Source organism: Acinonyx jubatus, chromosome F2, assembly GCF_027475565.1.
Source record: "Acinonyx jubatus isolate Ajub_Pintada_27869175 chromosome F2, VMU_Ajub_asm_v1.0, whole genome shotgun sequence".
NCBI lineage: Eukaryota > Metazoa > Chordata > Mammalia > Carnivora > Felidae > Acinonyx > Acinonyx jubatus.
The window spans coordinates 43,394,694-43,417,378 of NC_069394.1; the positions used below are offsets into that span (position 1 = coordinate 43,394,694).

A 22,685-nucleotide genomic window follows, 5' to 3' on the forward strand; every position below is an offset into this window, starting at 1 on the left:
CAGGGTAGTACATGCTGCATACATCTGCGAGGCTCTTAAGTATTTCATGCATTATGTGGCCCAAATGGCTACATTAGGAAAAAAAAAAATCCCAATTAGTGAAATTTAAATATGGAATTTCTTTGAATTGCAGCTCTCCTTTCATATGTTACAACATCCTGATCAATGGCACCAAAAAGCAAAAGGTTTCTCTTATTGCTATATATTTTTATTTCCCTCCAAATATCAATGCCACATCAACTGTTAATCTGAAAAACCTCATTTAATGTCAGCTTGCTCACAGTTATGAAAATTCAGGTAATGTATTCCTGTTACTAATTGTATTTGAGAAAGTGTTATTAATTTCATATATCAAGTTCGTAGTGGCCATCTGTTCCCTCCGAACTGCTGCGTCTCCCTCCATCTGCCCTGTTTTTCTTCTGCTAATCGGGTGGCAAGGGCTCAGATGATCGGGAAGTTTCTCTCTGACTTTTGATTTGTCACTCATCATCAAGCCAGCTGTGCGTTTGTAACAGACTCCTCCGACGGGTGGTGGTGAATTTAAATCTGTCTGGTTTTCTTGTTGTTTTTTTTTTTTTAAATAAAACTTTTTTGTCAAAAAATGTTTAAAGGAAGCCAGATTGTATTTTCTACACTGTAAAATGTGCTTTGCTGCCACTAATTTGGCTGCATCTGCACTCTCATGAATATAGATGAAGGTGCACGGCCAGGATATTATTAGGGACTGCGGCGAGCAGGGAAGAATTTTAAATGCGGCAAGATACCATAGTTTAGATTTCTGAGAACATTAGGACAAACTCGCATGAAACTGCTGACATTTGCTAGCTTTAAGTTCAAGATGAGTTTTTGAATCTTAACCGCAAATATTCTTCTTTGAATATTTTTGCTTGTGTGTGGTTGAATAGGGAAAAGAGATTGCGGGAAGGATTGTAGGAGAATATGATTAGATCAAAAAGATTTTTAGTTCAAATTTCTTCACCTTGTCTCCCATAAATCACGGACTAGAGTCAGCATGCAAGGGACTTGTTTGAGTCCATGTGCTAGGTGAGCAAGCTGGGTAGGACATTAGCCAGCGTCATTGCTTTCAAGTCACTTGAACACCCTGTGGGATAACATATGAAGCTTACAGACTTGGGGCCTTGAAGATTAACCTACAATACCAATTATTTATTGTTTGTGATTGTTTATTGTATAATTCAGTGCTAACAACAGGCTATACAAAATAAATGTTTATGAAAAATATTATTCATCTCCTCAGATAAGCATTTTCCCCAAAGTCCAATAGACAACAGCAACACTCAGATGTTAATGATAATTAAACAAGTTTTATTTTGCCTTCAGAATGATTCGGTATCCCTAGATATGAAAAATATTCAACTCGTGCTCAAAAAATGTGCATTTTAGGAACAGAGAAGAAATAAAAATAATGGGATAGTATCTGTCCTCAAGAAACGCACAATCTACTAACTATAAAGTAGGAGAGGTATTCTATGACCGTTCCAGTGACAGCTACTAACAAATAGTGAAGCAACAACTGTTGGATAAACACAGGTACAAATCTTCATAAGAATAAATATTCTGAGGGGCGCCTGGTGACTCAATCTGTTAGACATCCAACTTCGGCTCCTGTCATGATCTGTCAGTTTGTGGGTTCAAGCCCTGTATCGGGCTCTTTGCTGACAGCTCGGAGCCTGGAGCCTGCTTCGGATTCTGTGTCTTTCTCTCTTTCTGCCCCTCTCCTGCTAGCACTCTGTCTCTCTCTTTAAAATAAATAAAAATAAACATTTTAAAAAAAGAGTAAATGTTGTGAATTGCATTAGCTCTAAAACAAAGCAAAGATTTCTAATACCTATTTCATGTCTAATAAGTTCATATTTTTCACATTAAAAAGTGAAACTTTTCTTGAGTTCTCCCTGTTCATAATCATAGCACTTCAACATCAAAAAACCTGTCACTCTTGCTAAATAAAGACACTTGTTCAAAATGGTAAAAAAAAAAAAAAATGGAAATTTACATTTCTAAGTACAAAGATTTTATGTCATAATACCTGTTATGGGTTAATTGTGTCCCCTAAAAAGATATATTGAAGTCCTCATCCCCACACCTGTGAATGTAATCTTGTTTGAAAATAGAATAGTTTCCCCTTATCTATAAGGGACACATTACAAGACACCCCCCACCCCCGCTCCAGTGAATGCCTGAAAAAAATGTGGATAGTACTAAACATTATATATACTTTTTTTCTTGTACGCAGATACATACAATAAAATTTAATTAACAAAATTAGGCACAGTAAGAAGTTAACAACAAACTAATAATAAAATAGAATATTTATAACAATACACTGCAGTAAAAGTTATGTGAAGATGGCCGCTCTCTGTCAAAATATGTTATTCTACTGAATTCATCCTTCTTGTGATGATGTGAGATAATGAAATGCTTTCTGATGAGAGGAAGCAAGGTGAATGATGTAGGCACCTTGACACAGTGTTAGACTGCTATTGACCTCCTGACCAGCTGTCGGCTTTCAGACATTGGTTGACCAACTAAAACCATGGAAGCAAAACTGTGGACAACGCCGGCTGTAGGGTCTTTGCAGGTGTAATCAAGTTAAAATGAGATCATACAGTATCAGGGTGGGCCCTAATCCAATATATTTGGTATCCCTGGAAGAAGAGAAGAGACACAGAGGAGACCCGTGGAGAGAACATTGTGTGCCAATGGAGTCAGAGATTGGATGATATTTCTACAAGTCAAGGAACACCAGGATTGCCAGCCACTTCCAGAAGCTAAGGAAGAGGTTGAGGATTCTGTTCTAGAGACCTGAAGACTCCTGATCTCCCAAACTGCAAGAGAATTCATTTCTGTTGTTGTAAGCCACCAAGTTCACGGCAATTGGTTACTGCAACCTGAGGAAACTAATAGACCATAACACAATTCAAGAAATAAAAACAGGAACACCTGGATGGCTTATCAGTTAAGCTTCTGACTCTTGATTTCAACTCAAGTCATGATCTTATGGTTCATCAGTTTCCCTGCTGACAACGCATAGCCTCTTTGGGATTCTCTGTTTCTGTCTCTCTCTCTCTCTCACTCTCTCTCTGCCCCTCCCTCATTTGTGCTCTCTCTCTCTCAAAATCAATAAATAAGCTTAAGAAAGAAAAGCAAAATATTTGACCTTTTTTTTTATTTCCATAATTTTTGTTTGGTTTTAACATAGGACCATCAGAATTCTCATGTTTCTTGGTCATGAAGAACACCTAATGTGGTCTTAAAGTTTTTTGAAAATGGATTCTTTCTTAAAAACTATGTTGTTATAAAAATAAAATAATTGTAGAACTGTCAAGTATTTTCAAGCCACCATAATTAGTGACACATGAAAAGCATGGCAGAGGAAATACCAGATGTAAGTTATTTCAAGGGGCAATGATGGGGTAAAATCTTGTATTATCATAACTTCTTTGACCATCTTTCATTGGGAAACCATTTTCTTATTTTTCCTCCCAGAGATTTTACTAGGGACACTGGAACCAGACCCAAATCTAGTTCCATTTCCACTTTTTTACTTGTCTTTTGATATCCTTTATGAAAAACCTCTTTGCATCTCTGCTTCTTTACTAAAAAATCAGAGTTACCAATATATAATTGGTAACCCAACTAACCTCAAGGTAATTTTGAGGGCTTCCAAACCTGTCTAGATTGTTAAGAATAAAAATTTAAAAATTAGCCAAAGCATCCTCCCTGTCTCATGTTGTTGCCTGTTCCCCAGATTTTCCTCTTTAATCCAAAAAAAAAAAAAACCAACAAAAAACCAAAACAAATCCCAGAGACCCATGGTAGCCCCTTCCCTTCACCATCACCTAAATGTAGACCCCTTCCAACTCATCCGGATCAATTTGTGATTGACATTAGTCCTCCATAGTTCTAAACAGCTGTATTTGAACTTGCCTAAATGTTGCCCTTTCTATACAACCTTTCTAATCAAAGTGTGGTCCTGAGGCCAGCAGCTACCAGCCTCACCCAGAAGTTTGTTAGAAATGCAGACTTTCAGGCTGCTGGGTCAGCGGTAACATTTCTAATAGGCTGTCCACTGATCCCAATGTACATTCAAGTCTGAGAAGCAGTGCTACACAACACATTATTACTGTTTTCCCTACAGATCTCCAAAGTAATGTCTTACAGTAGGGGACATACCTTTTCCTAGTTTGATAACAGTATCCTTCTCCTTTATTTAAATAAATCACAACCTTCTAATTTTACAGAATTTGTGTCTGAACAAAAGGGTAAAAAAGGCCCAGTGGTACTGCTGATGCTTTCCTAATGTACTGTGTTCACTGACAGCAAGACCTTGGAATATCCTTAATGATATTAACAGAATATACATTAACACGGAAGGGAAGACCAGGCCTTTTTAAGCGGTAGTTCTGTTTCCTTCCCCTAGGTAGATAATGAAGTAGATTCACTTTTCCCATGACACTGGGCTGCCTGATATTTTGCTGTGTTACATGACGTGCTTCAGCATGACTAATACATCCCAGCTGGTCTCAACAGCAGGAAAATGTGTCGTGGGGGGTGGGGGGATGGCGGTGACATGGTTAGGAAGTTACGCATGCGCACGCAGAGGAGGCTCTGTTGTGTCTATGATTAGAGTTGGGGGTGGGGTGGGAAGAAAGAATGAATGAAAGGGGGGAAAATGAGGAAATCCCAGGAGTTCTGGAGACTTGAAATTTTTCAAGCTGTCATTTACCTTTGCAAAGTTGTGGTTGGTGACTGTGTTTACAGGCTGTGGATCTGTAAACAGCACATGTGCAAACCGTTAGCTATTGTTTTGAAAATGACAGTATGGCCAATAATTTCAATTTCAGTGTTTAAGCGTGAACCAGATGACGCTATGTTTTATTTAAAACTGGGCATGTATCATGGAGGGTGGAAACTTGTACCTCTTAAACACTTTTATATTGTGTAGTGTGCCATATGTTGCCTGCTTTCAGGTTTTTAAAGTGATTGCCTACTGCCTAAAGGTAGCTTGTCTCAAGATTATAATCCGCATTTTGCTGGAGGGCAGAAGTGAACCCATTAATTTAACAGCACACTAATGGGATTGGTATAAAGGTGTTAATTCTAGTCAATATTCCTTAAGGATTAGGTTGAATGATAGTTTGGTAAGAAAGAAAGGGGTAAAGAATCAACAAGAGAAGTATGAGGCCATACAAAAGGTTTGACCAATATTAAAAACTGTCTTCCTATCACCACCACCTAAAAACAAAACAAAACAAAACCAAAAAAAAAAAAAAAAAGCCAAACTTGATAGCCAGATGAAGTAATTTCTAACTTAAAATCCTTTTTAAAATCTGAAATTTCCTTCCTTACCTTGTAACTTTAGTTGGGAACAAGCTTCTTGCTTCTCATTTACTCTTAACGAAGAATGCATGCTAAGTTTTGCTCTGAGTTATCCTGGGTACATATTCAAGAAGGTTGCCGGATACATATTCTAGCTGAATATTTAACTTTGATAAGACTGAGCCCAGTCAATGAAAGATTCTTGCCATCTCAGACTCTTTTTAAAAATATTTATTGGTGCTCAGCTGGAAGGGAGTTGGCACCTAGTTCTGACATGACATCCGCTGGCTAACTGCTATTGTGTGGTCCTTGACTCCTTAGGAATGTGAGACCGTGTTCTGTACCGTGCACATCAGGGCAACGGGACTGAGACACAAGCGGGGGAAGCCTGCCCCATGATTTGATAAAGCTCATACAAATTTCCATCTTTACTTAGAGGAATATTTCTCTAATCGTAGAGACTCCAAGGCCTAAGCTCCCAGATAATTGTTTATCCTGGGCTGCTTTCCCAAGCAACTTTGCTACTAAGATTCCAGTTCTGTCTCCCGTAGAGGAGGCAAACGTTAGCTCTCTTGTAATAGTTCCACCCCACTAAGTAGGCATCCAAAACACCATCACCACTTAATTCGCTTAATGCTAGTATCCATGTTAAACCAATATCTTCCCTTTAAAAAAATTGGCAGTTTATAACAGGATTTCTTATCAGGTAATAACTATCTAGGTTTATTTTAAAATCCCTGTCTTGTTAGCTTAAGAAATAAAATCCAGCAATGACAGAAGATTAGGTTCTCCCCCCCCCCCCCCCCGGGCGGGGTTCAGACAGTTCCTTCTTTGTGTTTGCCTCTCTTCTTTTGTAAGATGTGATCGGCAGCCTGTATTGGGAGGCCTGTGGGGGAAGAGATTAAGTTCTCCTCAGCTGGCCGTCGGAGGGTGTGGCTCTTTAACATTTTGGCTAACAGATGGTGACAAACCAACAGGTGCACCCAGATCACTGCACCGAGCTTTCTACATCTGCCGGGCGCACAGTGTGCTTACTCTGACTTCCCCCACGCCAGCTGGGGCCTTGGCTCCACCAAGCATGGCCCAGACAAGGTATACAAGGATGGAGGCCCATGACCTTCAACCATTAACCTACTGATATGTGCTTTAGAGGATAAGCGGGGCAAAAACACTTTGATCTGAATGGTATGCAGTGAAAAGAGAAACAAAGAGTGTAGACCCCGGGGTGAAGTGAGGAAGTGACAGGCAGTTTTGGTAACAAAATCCTCTTTTCAGGATTTGACAGCTTCTCTCGTCGGGCCAGATTTCTCTTTTAGCAAGGACATTGGCCTGCATTTATTGCCACCCTGGAAAATTGTTGTTGGATGACTCAAAATTGTTGAATGGAAACAACCCAGAGAATCATTGAGACAATCCCCTTTGCGACAATAGCTAAGCCTTCATACGCTTGCTGTACACAGGGCTCTGCTGGAATTATCCCGAAGCAGCCTCGTAACAAATCTATGGGACGGGCACCATTTCTCTTCCCATTTACAGTGGAGAAACCAAGGCACAGAGAGGCCAAGTGAATTACAATCAGAAAAGAGCAGAATGATACTTACTGAAGCCCCTGCACTTAACAGCTGTGTGGAATAGTCAAGGATCGACTTACTACTTTAGAGCTTTATCTACTTGAAGACGTAGGGAAGAAAAGACACTCTTGGGGTCACTGTAAGTTGCAACTTCACATGTGAAGCCTACTTGAAACGACTGGTTTGGTTTTGGTTTTGGTTTTGGTCTGATTATCAAGGTCCTCGTGTCACATATCACCATGTTTTTTCACTAATCTTCATCATTAACCTTATTTAAAGCCTAGGATTTTGAGACGTAAGAATTCTCTCTCCTACATTTTCATTTTGGCAGATGAGGAAAACTACTCACGGAAGTATATCCTGGAAGCAGATCGTTTGCTTTAAAAGTCAGGAAGAAGCAGATGAACTGAGGCACGCTGTCTTCCACATGTGGCTTCATGAGTGGTTTCCAGCACTCCCCTGTGGACATGCGATATGCGGTCTAGCAAAGGTATCTTGATGCCCCCCCTAGTGTTCACATGAAGAATGCTGTAGTAACTAGTGGTTCATTGTTTTTTTACTCATCTACAATCCATTATTTTCCTGTTGATGGGGGTTATCTCCTAAGGATTTTGTGCTGTTGTTTTCTGTTGTTCGTTTGTATGTTTGCACTACCTACATGTCGGGTGTGGTGTTGTGTCTTATATGCATCTTATCATTTAATCTCCTCCTACAAAACACTATGATGTAGATACTATTATTGGTCCATTTTACAGATGAGGAAACTGAGGCTTAGCATGTTTGAGTATCTTGTATAAGATCTCACAGCTGGTAACTACATATTTGTATGGTTTTTGATTATGACTAGCACTCCCACTGGACTATGTCATGCAAAGACAGAGATTGTATCTGCTGAGATGCTTATATTTACCCCACGGTGCTTAAACCACTTAACAGGGTCTTCATACACATATGCTTAGTAAACATTTGTTTAATGATTAAATGAGAGAATAAATGAATAAAGTTGGAGACCAGAATTCAAAGTCATGCCTATTTAAATCGAGAATCTGTCTTGTTAACCACTAGTTATGTGACCCCACATTGCTCAGACTATGTTCTGCTCATACCTTGGTGATGTTAATCACCACTAGGTATTGTTATGAACCAAATTCTGTCCCTCCAAAACTCCTGTGTTGCAGCCCTGACTACCAGTGTGATTGTATTTGGAGATGTGGCTTTTACGGAGAGAATTAAGTTAAATGAAGCCATACGGGTGGATCCCTAATCAGATAGCCCTGTTGTCCTTATAAGAAGAGGGAAAGACGCCAGAACTTGCTCTCCATGTCCACACAGATGAGGCCATGTGAGGAAGAGCAAAAGGGCAGCCATCTTCAAGCTAGGAAGAGAGGCCTTCCCAGAAACTGACCCTGACACACCTTGAATTTGGTGTCTAGTCTACAGAACAATGAGAAAATTTCTGTTCTTTAACCCACCCAGTCTGGTGTTTCATTATAGCAGCCTGAATAGACTAATACAACTACCATGACTCATCTGCTTTCTTTCCTTGTTCCTCTTACTCTCCCCTTTATCAGAGTATTTTTTTTTTTTTTTGGATATCTTCTAGCTGTTTCTGTTTCTCTGTCTTCAAAACGCAGTAGTAGGGAATTGCCTTCTTCCTGCATATGCACTCTTTTTTTTTCTTACCGTTTTCAGCAAAGAAATGCAAGTTAGCAGCTTTTTTCTGCCTTTCTGATCATCATTTTTCTTAGGAGGAATGAAATACCAAGACAACTGAACGCCTGTTTGATGCATATAAGCGACATGGATTCTCTGTGGTTGGAATTAACTTCCTGCATTGACAGACTCTCCAATTTCAGAGTAGCTCCCCTTGCCATCTCCCGCCAGGTCTGTATTATAGGGATGATTTATTATGACCAATGTAGAGCAGCACCAGTCAAGAAGAGGAGGGGGTAGAGACCTGACGATCGGACTGAAAGCCTAGGACAAAACTATGAGTTGGAGATCCTGTTGCAACTTTTGTGTCTGACTTTGAGTGGTCAGGTGTACAAAATCGATAGCAAACTAAGTCGTAATTAATTCACCTTCTAGTTTAGAATCAGGAGGCTTCTAATCACCAGGGAATCCAGCTGGGGTGTCAGTTCTGGAAACCTGATAGTAAGTAGGCATGTAGAAAGCACAATGAAGAAAAGATTCCGGTTAAGAGTTTATGCCTAAAAAGGTATAGAGTCATTAACCCGCGTAACCATCAGATCTGAACTAAAGAGGAAGGTCAGAAGATACAGTCAACATGGGTCAGTAGGCTGGGTCAACATGGGAAGAGGAAAAGTGATCTAGAAGGACTGGCCCAGGAACCTAGGTGTTATTTACAAAAAAAAAAAAAAAAAAATGACTATATCCTGGGTTTGACTGGCAACAACAAGCCACATAAGACAACAGTCAAAGCCTCTGAAAGCACACAAGCTCCCGAAATAATTCCACCCATTGCAGGAAGAATACTGAGAGCCATGATATGTCCCGGCTTCAGTCATAGTTTGCTGAGGAATTGGGGAAGGTCTGAGGCAGTGAGCTAGGATGTGAGCCGTGACGCTGTGAGGATGTGGGGAGCAGGGAGCCAGGGAGAGCTGAGGCAGGGGATGTAAGAGGCCTGATCACAATTCTATGATCATACCCTGGAGCAAACCATTTCAGAGCTAACTAATTAGCAGCATGCAGTGGGGGCCAGCGACTGTTGTGTTCCCTACATATCCCCCTGGGTCTGTCAGAGTTCTTGGCACAAAATGGAGCCTCGATATATGTGTTAAATGAATGCACGAATAATATAATACAACAAGAAATGTGGCTCTTTCAACTCCAAACATTTAATGGTGAATTTCTTTGGTTACTCCTTTATCATAGCCCAGTTATTAATAACCACTCACTTGTGATTTCAACTTCCCTTTCTGTGAACAAACACACACAGTGCCAAAAGTGATTAGTCCCGTCAGAATACCCCCCCCCCCCCGGTGGTTAGCTCCATACTCCCGGCCTCCTGGGAACTTAAGATGTCCACGGTGGGCACACAACATCCCACGGAACGTCGTCCAGGCCTCAGGGCCCCAGGTTGTGTGGGCTAGGTTGTCGCTTGCTCATTGACTGCTGCTCTTATAGCCTGGTGGGTTTTTCAAGTGTAGTGGGATGGAAAACTCAGTTACTCTTGATGCAAACTAAATAGTTATCTATCAAACTGTGAGTCCCTCTCTGCTCTGTGGGCGTATTTAAAATTAGGAAGAGCACAGCAGCCACTTGTCTCAGTGAACGCAGCAACTCGCCTTGGGCCACACAAGAACAGCCAGGCACGTTGCCAGCTCCGGCAGTGACGGCGGGTTCCGGGGCGTAGACTCAGGGAGCCTCATTTTGAGTGCTAGATGGATCTTTGAGCAGCGCACGTCTGCACAGGCTGCAAAAAGATCCCCGCGACAGTATTAACCCCACAGCTAAGATTAGCTGAGAATGTTTTTCGATCTTCACAGTCATAATCTGCTCCTCGGGTGAGAACTGAGCACCAAATGCCAGGACACTGTGAGAACAGGTGTACCGACCTCCACCTGGGACTTAGGGAGGGGAAGTAATGAGCTAAGAATGGCCGAATCAGAAGTTCCTAGGTAAGCAAGCTCTTAAACAAGTGTGCCTGGACTTATGGAGCTTGAAAATGCCCTCCTTGGCATGCCGCCTGCAAGGCAGCTTCACATAAAGAAGCGCTTCATAAAGTGTGTTTCACGGAACACGGTCCCGCAAGATGTCTGTGCAAAAGCCGCATGCCTTAGCCCACTCCAGCACACGAGCCCGTGAAACATCCTGTAGTAAAACACTCTGTGTAGCACAAAGCTCCGACTTACTTGACTGTGAAACTATTTTTTATGCGATTAGCTCTTAACATCTTTCAAAATAGTTTTCAGTTGTACACAGTTTGGAAAACACTGATCTCTAAAAGACAACTCAAATATAGTGTCTTACGGAAACTGAAAGGCAGCATTTCTGAGACTGCCAAAGGCATATCTACACAGAAGCTCTGGCCTCTGGGGCAATGGAATTTGATAGTCCCCCTTCCCATTTCATTCTACTGTCCTTCAAGTCTGAGGCATTGCTTTGGTTGATGTTAGCTTGGATCAAATACATACGTAAGTGAATCGAGAGTCTTACCTATCTCCCTAAAAGACCACTGCCATAAAAATACTTTTGTTGAAGCACTTGAACTTCTGGTCCCTAACCGTAAAGTAACGCAGGGATCCACCCAGTGCAATGCAGTAGTTTACTTGTGTAAGAACCAAGAGCAGGGCATTAAAGATTCTCCCTGTTTTGAGAAAGTATAACTCTGACCCAACTTCTTATCAGTACTGCTGGAGCCTACATGAGCATGGGAAGCAGCAGAGAGAAGGGTGTGCTGACCTAGGCAGGAGATCTTTACCAAGGTCCCTTTGGTCGCTCTTCTGCAAGCCAGATGTCCAGCTTCACAGGTGTGCTCTCTCCCCAGTCCCACAGGACTCCACACGTAACAGGACTCTGGGCTTAGTTTAATACCCTGCTATTAGAATTCTTGGCAATTTTTTAACAAGGGTCCTACATCATCATTTTGCACAAAGCCCTGTAAATTAGGTAGCTGGTCCTGCTCCCCAACGCACCCCCCCCCCACCTCCCCGGGGAAGGCGAGTCTATCTTCTGGTATCTTCTTCAGAAGGGTTACTCCCTTGGCCTGTCCCCAGCATACCAGCTCCAGCTGTCACCTCCACTGATCAGTGTAGATGACTTTTTCATAGCAACACTTGAAGCAACTTGAAGACGTCATCATGTAGTAGGGGAAAATACAGAATTTAGAGGCAGAGAAAGTGGGTTCAAACCACAGCGTGCATTTTGACAAAGGTTTAGACTTGAACACTGTTACCTTGCTTCTTGGGGCTTCAAGTATGGGGCCAGTGTGGGCTAGTAATGCCTGCCTGGCTTTCGCATTTTTGAAAAAGGGAGCAGTGCTTCTGGGCTTCAAAGCTTGAGGTAACACATGAAGTATCTGGTATGGGAGTCGCTCAATACCTGTTAAATTCCTTTCCTAAAGGTAAGTATTTTACACTCAGAACTTTGAAAAGACAGCCACAATGTTAAATGATGCTTAAACTCATATGTTGTATTCATTAACTAGTGAAGTATACATGTATCTACTTACACTTATTTACTTATGAACAAAACACACACATCATAGGTAGTAATCATCACTTCAGCTTAAGTGCTGCCTTCTGGTGCTAAATTGCAACATCTCTTGACTAACAAACTTGTGAAAACCGTGCGGTCATTATCTTTTGTATTATTCTTGTTCTGCACCGAAGGCTCTTCTGTACTTCTCACTGAGACCTGTGTGCACCAGACGGTGATGTCTTTTGTAGAGCTTCTATGATAATTTCACAGAATGCTCGATTCTCTTATTCGTATTCACCGAGACTCCACTTTTTAAGTAGTTTTTATTCAATATGGTATTTCGATCCAAGCATGAACTCCTAAGAGCAGGCAGTCATGGGTTTGAGTTTCAGCTTTTATTAGTTTCTCAGGGCTGCCAAAACAAATCGCCACAAACCAGGTGGCTTAAGACCATGGAAATCTGTCCTCTCACAGTTCTGGAGGACTCGAAGTCCAAAGCCAAGGTGTTGGAGGGTTTGTTCTTTCTGGAGGCTCTGAGGGGAAAATCCATGCCATGCCTTTCTTCATTTCAGATGACTGCCAGCAGCCGTTGGAAGTTTTTGGCTTGTAGATACATCTCTCCAACTCTGCCCCCCATTTTGCCTTTACCTTCTCATCTGTGTCTGTGACTCATCTTCCTCTGCCTTTCTCTTATAAGGACACTTGTCATTGGATTGAGGAATCTTAAATCCAGGAGAATCTCATCTTCAGATGTTTCACTAAATTATATCTGCAAAGACCTTTTCTCCTTCTTCTGCAAAGAAGGTTATGTTCACAGGTTCTGGAGATGAGGGGCCTCTGTGGGGCCGCCATTCAAACCACGACTACCCGCGTGGCTTTGTGCAGTCACTTCACATTGATCGATCTCAATTTTTACCACGTGTGGAGTGCGGATAGCCTATCGTAGAATCGTTGTGAGTCTCCAAGTACCTTCGTTAAGTTGCACAATGCCAATGCCTACAAGCATAATAGATCCTGAAACAATGGTAGCTGCTATTATTATTACCTTGTGGGTTTTTTTTTTTTTTTTGCCATTTTTTCTCTGTCTACTGCACAGATCCATCACTTATACTAATGTAATAAATGAGTGTGGATATATTCTGATGTGTGTTCTGTACTTGGCAGCTTCAGTTGCCTCCCAATACCAAAGAATGGCATCGCCCTTTCCAGAAGGGGGAAGGGTTTTATAGACCATTCTGATTCTATGGAGGGAAAGAACAATTTTGAGGCTGAGTGCTACGGCAAAATGTGTATCCCCATCAGCATGAAAATCACTATTTGTGGCCACTTCCCACATACTGCTTGCCCATACCTGTCCTAGCTGGCCTCACTATGGCTGGAGCCTGGGGGTGAACTATTAAAGAGACATTCAGCAGTATGCAGCGAGTGTTTATTCAACGAATCCCTGTCTGATGAGAGAAGAGACTGTAAAAGCAAGGTGTTGTTGTTGTTGTTGTTGTTGTTGTTTTGGAGCAAGAAAGTAATCATAGTAAGAAACTCTATCAGTTTTGGATTCTTGTTTACAACATGAAAAAGAAAATTTAATTCCTACCAGCTTATACAACAAAGGGTATATTGCCCAGTGTAACTGGAAGGTATGGGGGTAGGGTGAATGTTCGCACTGAACGATTCAGCAACTCAAAAGTCTCAGAAAGGATCTGAGTTCTTTCATTTTATCTGCTCTGTTTTCCACAGTGCTCGAGGTAGCCTCGCTCTCTTGACGTCAAGAAAGTGGCTAAAGAAGTCGAGGCTTGATATTTGTAATTTGTATCATCAAAATTGAGTGGGGGAAACATGAGAGTGAAGTCCTAGTTGCTCTCAGAAATAAGTGAGAAATCACAGGAAATTTCTCCTTATGTCTAATCCGCTATAATTAGATTTTATGCCCATCCCTGAACCAGTCCTATTAGACCATTTCCACACTCATTGTGACTTTGGCTTGGGTTCCCTACGCTGGCCCATGTGACCCAGGAAGAGCCACAGCTGTGCAGCTGACTGGGTGAGTCAGCACTGCTGAATACGAATTTGGTATTTTTGTTTCTGAAGTTCAAGTCAGCCTGGTGGTGTGTTAGTCTTCAGTAAGGTTCAGCAACCCTCAGGTACTTGCATTTAACCAAGTTTGAAACTGGGCCTGGTGGAAGAGGGGGAGACTGCCAAGGCAGTTAGCAGTGTTTGCAAGGAGATGAGTATAGAGCTGGACATGGGCTTTTAGCTGAGTAAGGAGGCAAGTGGTACCATGACAGACTGAGGACAGAGATAGATAGTGATTTTTAGGAACTGAAAGTCACGGTGAGGCTAAAGAAATGTTCAAGAGTTAAGTAGACTTGAAGGTGGGTCTTATAGAGTAGGATGCATGCCAGTTGAGATTTCAGTGTTGGTGTGGCTATTCGTGATGACCAGGTCCAGGGGCCACTGTGGGGTGCAGGGAAGATCCCTGGATCTGAGCAGTCATGAAGTGGGTGGCCTGGGTGCTGGCTGATGAGCTTCATTGGGGCTCTTGGTACTGAAGTGCAGGAAAGTGGTAAGCCGGTAAAAAGGCAGCCTGACCTGAAGCACACAGAGTTGTGATGGTCTCCTCCCTCCCCTAGTTCCCAAGGGTGAGGTGTGCAGAAGCAGAAAATCCCAAGACTTCTATGTGTGTCCACTCCTCAAGGGCGCGGCCAACAAGAACTGTGGTTTTGCCTGATTCCATGCCAAGTATGTTCAGTTGGAACACAGCATAACTTAAAGGTTATGATGTTTTAAGAGTTCCAGAGTGCATTTTTTTTTCTCCTGGATAATGTTGGTTGATGGATGACTGATTAGAGAGTTAAAAATAAAGAGATAACATGATTGACAACTCATAAATACCAGGGATTGTCAGGAGTACTGAAATCTCCTTGGTGGATTTTGCATATTTTATTTTTGGTGGAGAAAGGAGTCAGGGAGAGAGAAGGAGAGGCAAGAGACAGAGACAGAGACAGAGACAGAGGAGGAGGGAGACGCCCAGAGGAAATGAAGACAACATTTCCATCTGGGGTTTGTGCTTTTCTGAGTGCCGACTCATTTTGATAGATTATTAGAAAACTCATATTTGCTCATAAATGTGAAAAAATAGCAAATGTAAAATTTGCAAATTTATTCCTAAATGTAGTTAAATTCATAAATATTTAGACATTTTCTGTAAAGCTTCTAATTTATAACCTTTACATGAATCTATAATTTGGTATAAAAGCTTCTAAATGCAGTAGTAATGTCACAAACGTCTATAAATATTCACATCTCATTTACAAATGTTCTGCAAACCATGAGCTGAAGAAATTGTGAATGCAAACCATTTTTCAGGTGGATTTCTGCCTAGGTGACTCAGGACAATGAACAATGAAAATCTTCAAGAGATCATTTTGAGACTGTGACTTCAGTCTGTTGCCTGGATGGCCTGAAACTTTTTTATTAAGAATAATTAGAAAAAGTTATAGATGCAACTAAGAATGAATGAGCAAATTCAATATAAAAGTTAAAAATCAAGGTCCGAGAAAGTCTGGAATAAGATTTATAAAGATACCAGACAATCCCAGGCAGAATAGTGAGTCTTTGAATGAAATTTTCTGAGGCTCACTTTTTCATCTGTAAAACGGTAATAATACATTTTTCATAAAGTTTTTTTTCATAATAGTCAGGATTATGAGAATAACAGACAGTAAACTCAAAAGTGCTTAAGAAATGAGAAACAAAAACTTGGTGGCTGACATCCCAGAAAACTTCAAGCCTGTCTAGATGCAGGGGCTGAAATTGCGACTCTGCCTCCTCTACCCAGCCCCAGCACCCCCCCCCCGGCCCCGCCCCACCCCTGTCTCATGCACATGCACACACGCGTGCACATGCTTGAATGCTTTCGCTTCTGGTCCCTTTCTGGGTGCCGTGCTTTCTTTTCCACCCTCTCAGCTCTACTTTTCCAGGTTTATTTCACCCCTACACACAGTGACCCCAATAGAAAGAGTTACTTTTTTCCAATTGTTCCACTGAAGATCCCCTGACAAATTATCCTAAGATTGACTTGAACATTTGTCTGTCCCAGAACCTGTCACGATGTCCAGAATGGAATACCCAGCAGATGGCCATGCTGGGTCCCGTTCTCACCCATGAAGCCAGGGGAACTTGGGGTCATGTGAACAGAGAGTGGAAAGCCCTAGGCCTGGTATGGGAGCTGTCACCAGAAAAAGAGGGTTCTCTTTACATGAATAAAATTAAGCAATAAAATGATATATTCTCGTTACATGATAAAACGAAGCAACATATGCAAGACTTGAGCACAGCGATTGGCGCACAATAAACCCTCAGTTATTTCCACCACTAGCCAGTAATTAATGCTGTTAACTCATTTTTTCCCTGTAGAAAGAAGAGGAAAGGGTTTAGAGTAGGAAAGAGAGAAGGTTTGAATGGGTCTTCCTTCTCAAAACTGTCCAGAGAGTCTCAGGAAACCAGATTTTTCCTCTGATTTCTCTAACAACACTGCCTGGGGTCATGCATGGCCTGTCCTATCAACACGAATCCATGAAGCCTCTATGACGTCCACGGTGCCAGGAAGTCAGGAGTAAATCCTCATGGGTGTGTGGGGCATTATCAATACATAACCACAGAGCAGAGGCTTTCTCTCTGATGGCTTGTCACTATCTAGAACAAATCCCCCTTTATGGAACCAAGCTCCATATTTCTTGGGTTTGGCCATACTTTTAGGGCTGTGTGGCAGGAAATGTTGCTTTGTGAGGTTGACTGCAGAGAATTTGGGAAATATTTCTATAGCTTCGGCAACATGTGTTCAGCTGGATGCCGGGTCGCCTGTGCCTTACATTTATCTGTTGAACAAATTAGCACCATAAATGCTTCCTTTTTTTCCCCAAGTGTATTTTTTTTCAATCTTCAAGGAGTTTCTTTTACTGCCAGTAGCCTAGAATTTGGTAAAGAATTCTTTACCCATCAAGTCCCTATTCTCCATTTAATTATCTTTTAAATATTTTTGCTTTGTGTTTACCTTTCCACACTGAAAGTCTAGAATCTTTTTAGTCTCTTCCCTTAAGAAAGCCTCTAGGCCTTTCATTTTAGCCATTCCCCTCTGAGTTGTCTCTGCTGCTGGTCCATTTTTGTCTAGGTGTGGTGAGCAGAGTATGTACATGTACATGTATTACTGTTATTGCTGGAGTTACTCGCCCCAAATCATGTCATAGTTTTTACCTGTTGACCCTCAACCCCCAATAATCTTCCATTTCTTTAACCCAACTGCTATTTCTAAGATATTTTCTTGCTTTCTCCTTTTGAATAAAAACATATCCCCTTCTTAGTGTTCCCACTATTTTTTTTGGAAAACAGGGTCATGGTTGGTGTCCACCATATAGGGTTATGTGGAGAAAATCTTGAAGCAAATGTAGAGAATGTTGAACACTTTTCTGGTGTGTGGACAGCCCTTAGTAAACATTGACAAACATTATGATTTTGATCATTACTATCAGAACAGCTCAGTGGAAGTTTGAGAACCCTCTTATGAAATTAGTGTCTGAGTTGTACATGAGCCCTTTACTTGAGTGACTCTTCTAGATTATAACCTTAAAAAGTGGAAGATTTCAGTGTGTGAAGCATCTGCGTATAAAAATAATGACTGTTTTGTAGGCATAGATTTTGCTAAAAAAGTGCACATAATGAAAATAAGGAGTTGGACTTTACAGATCTTAAAAGAAAAAAAAAAGTAATTCCAAGAAGAGAAATATAGAAGCAACTAGCTGAAGGTCAGTTGAGAAGTTGGCATAGAATACAAAATATTGGTCCTGCTCTGGGTTTTTAGTTTCTTCCATAATGCAAAAATTGTCTTTCAGTCATGGTGTAGTCTTTCTTGGAATCCTCATTTTAATTCTGTAACATTTATATTCCAGGAGTAACAGCAAATCTGCTGATTACTTATGAAAGCAGGGGGAAAAAACATTTGCAATTACAGTCAAAATTAAAGTTATTTTCTAATCTTCTCATCTTTTTTAAGGAATGAGAAACTTTAAATATGGTCAACGTAGCACATTTTAAGTGTCAAACTTACTGAATTTTTCTAAGCCAATCGAATAATAATCTTCTGTAAAAACAGTGAGCGTCCTACAGAATTTTTATCATTTGACCTGTTTAATATAAGTTGAAAAATTCCTCTTGTGTAAGTACCATTGCATAATGCTGTATGCTGAGCTATTAAGATATATTTAGTAATTCCATTAGAACTGCACCATCGAGCAGGGCAGAGCATATGGAAAGAAGTTGGTGAAAAACTGATTAAACATTTATATCAAGTACATTTTGATTTAACTCACATAAATAATTCATTTTTATGTTTTCTTTTTTTCAAAATAAACCTTTTTGACACCTGCTGTGCTAAAAATAATGCTATCATGGCTGTAATAAAGAAAGTCTTAAAGCACGCAGCAATGACATCATCTGGTACCCGTGCAGATACTAAATTGTCAGCACATAAGTGTAGTAAAGTAAGACTTGGCATTATTTATTATTTATTTAGTGCCTCAAAAATATACCAGGCTTAGTGAAAGCACCTGGCTGAATTTGAATATAGCATTTGTCTCCAGGAAAGCCAAAAATTAAAAGGCTCACAAAGGCACACAAGAAAACTGAAGAGAGAGCCATAAAGATATGGAATCCCATTCTTCCCTTGGAGCATGAGAATGAAGTGGAGAGATGAGTGAATGAACTGAAGCAAAGACCCTGAGAGGTGGATGTTTCCCTTTACAATGGGAAGAGAGGAAGATGGGTAAGAAGATAATAGCTGGTGACTACATGTGGCCACAGCATCATTCTAGAATGGTAATTCCCAAAGTAGGAGACAAAAACTACTAGGAGCACAAGGGGTGTTGTTGAGTGGCCCATAGGCATCATATTGACTAGTAATGAATCCCATCATCATCAAAAAAAAAAAATCTTCTTTCAATATTTCTGGGCAAGTCTAGGAGAAATATTTAGCTGGCACTACTCTGTGCCTAACATCCCTACGGCGCTATCCAGTCTTCTTTTTCTACAAATAGGCAAGGCTGAATGCTCAGAGCCTCTCTGGGCAGTGGAATAGTAGATAGTATCACCTAACTAAAATTGGGTAACATTCCTTTACTCGAGTTTTACCGACACGTGGAACGCGATCGTTTTCCACGCATGGCATGATATAAAATTACCTTTAACAACATTCGGGCAAAAACACGAATCTATTTAATGAAAATTGTTATGTAAATAAGAGTAGACCACAGAGGCGGGTGGAATTACAATGACACTTGCAAACAAACCCCCAACAGCTGGCTGATACTGGCAGGATCTACCTAAGGAAAAGCTCGAGGCTGAGTATAAAGAGGCCCTTCTCTGTTCTGCCTCACTGTGGACCAAGAATACGCAGATGATGGCAATGGATAGCCTTCCAGACTCCCCTTAAGCCAACACTTCCCACACATGCCAAAAAGGCATGACTGATTGTAGGGTTGCTTATTGGTGAGATCCCGTTAAAGAAAACGTATTTATTCTGGAGGAAAACACATTTAAGCACCACAATTGATATTGGGAAAGAACACCTCCCATTTGGCACTCGCAAACCCGGATAGCATCTGCCTAACCAAATATTTGTATGAGTTAATTTTGTTGTGAGGGCTTCACTTAGAGAGGATGATTTTCCTTCATAATGCACTCTTTCAAAAATTCAAAAATAAAATTCCGTATAATCATTATCATGTCTATTAGAATCCAGTATTGGCACACGTTTCTCTGGATTACATTAATTCAGCTGAAAAGGAAAATGCCCGGGATTAGGGCCATAGAAACATTGCAGCTACTTTCCTCTCTGCTCCTGGAAGGGCGCCGAGCAGGAATGATCATGGGGAGAAGTGTAGGAATACCTCATTTTAAGCAGTGCTGCACTTGGAAAATAAAAATACTAGATTACACTTATTATTTAAAATAAATTTTCTCCACGTCTACCAAGTTAATGCATTTTTTGTTTTTAAAATCTTGCACACTATAAAAGACCCAGAGCAAATGAACGATTATCTCATTGTTCCGAGACAAACACTGTTAGGATTTTGACATGTGTTTTCAGATGGGGTTGTCTTCTCATCTTCCCTGTAGGACTTTATACCAGCCTATTAAAAAAAAAATCCCACATCAATTAATATTCCTCTTGAGCAGCAGTTGGTGTACCGTGAGCAATGTTTAGGCAGTGGATGTAGAGGACAGTGGGTTATCTGGGACATTTTAATCAGGGAAGTTTAACTCTCATGTTCTTTCCATATTAGGATTGCACATAAGATTTCATTTGGTTAGAAGAAGGAGAAAATGCTTTATTCAATCATGGTTTTCATGGCTTCTTAATTTCCGTAACTTAACCAATTCTCCATTTTAAAACTTACGGCTGTTCCTAATTCTTTGCTATTATAGATAGAAATTCCCATAAACATCTCATCTATAAATATTTAGAAATATAAATACAACATTGAAATGGAATTTTTGGTTAAAGAGTGTGAACCTATTAAGGTTAATTTCCTCAGAAATGAAATATCAATTTTCTCTCCCACCAGCAGTATGTGAGTGTACGTTTCCTACAACTTTATCTTCATTGAGCATAATTCCTCTTAAATCTTTCCATTACATTTTAAATAAGAAATGTTCTATTTACTTAAAATGTTCGAATGTGAATAAGAACGCTCAGCAAATAACTTAAAAGGAACTTAATATTTTTCATTAATTGATGCTTACACTTCAATGGGATCTGGAGAGCAAAATTACAATGATGTAGAAGTCACGCTTTCTTAATTAGTACTTCTATTCCATTATGTATGGTTGTTTATATAATGCCTTCTTCTTCTAGAATGTAAAGTAAAAATTCAAGTTGGCATTCCATTCTCTGATGTGTGTACTGAGTGTAAAAAAACCCAGGTATTCTGCATCAGTTATCCATAAGTTATTGGATACACACTCTATACATATCTCTACTCAAGTTAATGAGTATTTATATAATAGAATCATTCTATCTTCATTAGTGTCTAGAATTAACAACCCTCTCCATATACAATACTTCCTTAGTTCTTATATCGCCGCTATAATACTGATGGCATACTGCTTTACAGTATAGTACTCTGTACATATCTTATCTCTCCTAAATCCTATGAAATTTATCTGTAAATCCCTCAGAGTGGTTAATCAAAAAACTTGATTTATGTTTCAATAAACTTATTTGTTCGATAAATATTTCCTGAACACCTACTATGTACCAGAATTATGATAGTCATGTTATAAACACAGCAGCAAATAGGAGGGATCCAGTTCCTGCTACTGTGGGCTTTCCATACTGTGGGGTAAGCAAATGTTAATTAACTACATAAATATTTATAGAATTCCAATTGACTTAGTGCCATAAACGTAATGAGTACAACGAGAAGATAGAAGAGAGCAGGCGTGATGGCGGCAGCAGCGATTGTGGTCATGAGAAGCCAAAGAGAGGAGAGAATCTGTGTGGTGGCTGTTGAATTACAGTAATGGTGGTAATGTTGAAACAAGAAAAGTAATCACTTGCGCTATTGTGTCTCTAATAGGAGCAGTCATACAAATATTTACATCGAAACAGAATTATTGATGAGGCAGAGTCACCTGATTTGCTTTTCATTAATATCATTTAACTATTGCATAGATTTTAATTATACAGCATTTGGTGCTTATGCCCTTACACACCCACACACATAGTTACTCTTCAAAGCCCTACTCAACTAGAAAGGTAGATCTGTTTTTACAAGAATCGGGAACTCATATATCAGAAGTTGCCTCTGAATTCAGAGGTCTCACCAGATTCTAATCTAAATTCTCCTGAAGAGGGGATGAGAGCAGAGGTTGATCAAATGCCCCATTTTATGGAGGTTCCTTGGTACCACCTTCCAGCAGTTGGGAATCCTTGCGTGGGAAAGGTCTGGAAGCTTCGTTATTACTCCTTGCTAGTTTCGAACTGAAGCAGAACTCTCTGAACTGTGCCAGAATGGACTGATGTCTCCCCAGCTCCTTCCCACTCAGTTGATATGGTGACGGCTATGGACTAGCAAACAGCAGAAATTTCATCGTACTTTTTTGGTTCTAGACAACTTCTCCCTTAGTGCCGTAATAGTGCCCTCTGAACACCTCAGCATCGTCCTGTGATACATGCTCGAACTTTGCTTTAGGCATAAACCTTATCTTGAATTGAACTGATGGAAAGAAATGGTGGCGTTTTGAGATAGCATCAGGAGTCTGAGATTTGAGTCAGATGATCTTTCTTCGTGTTGTCTTGTGTTATATTTTTAGGCTATAGCTTAGGTGTTTTTTTTTTTTCCTTCACAAAGTAAAACATGTTTTTATTAAAATTATATACAGAATATACCTTTGCCCCAAGTCCTTATGCGTGTTTATTTTACTGCATGATCTGTTTTCTTAGGGAAACACAAGGGGGGGGGGAACTGCTAAATTGGATATTAGCTTTTATAAAGTTTATTAAACGGCTGTGAATACAGAATCAGGAGAAAGAAAATTTGGCAGACTTCTTACTATAGA

General features: G+C 40.4%; 1 long non-coding RNA gene across 1 annotated transcript in view; it reads left to right on the forward strand.

Moving 5' to 3' along the window:
- The window catches only part of LOC113600658 (uncharacterized), a 155,003-nt gene that overhangs the window by 38,980 nt on the left and 93,338 nt on the right, over window positions 1–22,685 (forward strand). The window contains exon 2 of the long non-coding RNA XR_003421764.2: window positions 7,243–7,401. This is a non-coding gene — a long non-coding RNA (uncharacterized LOC113600658). The remainder of the gene's footprint in view (window positions 1–7,242; window positions 7,402–22,685) is intronic.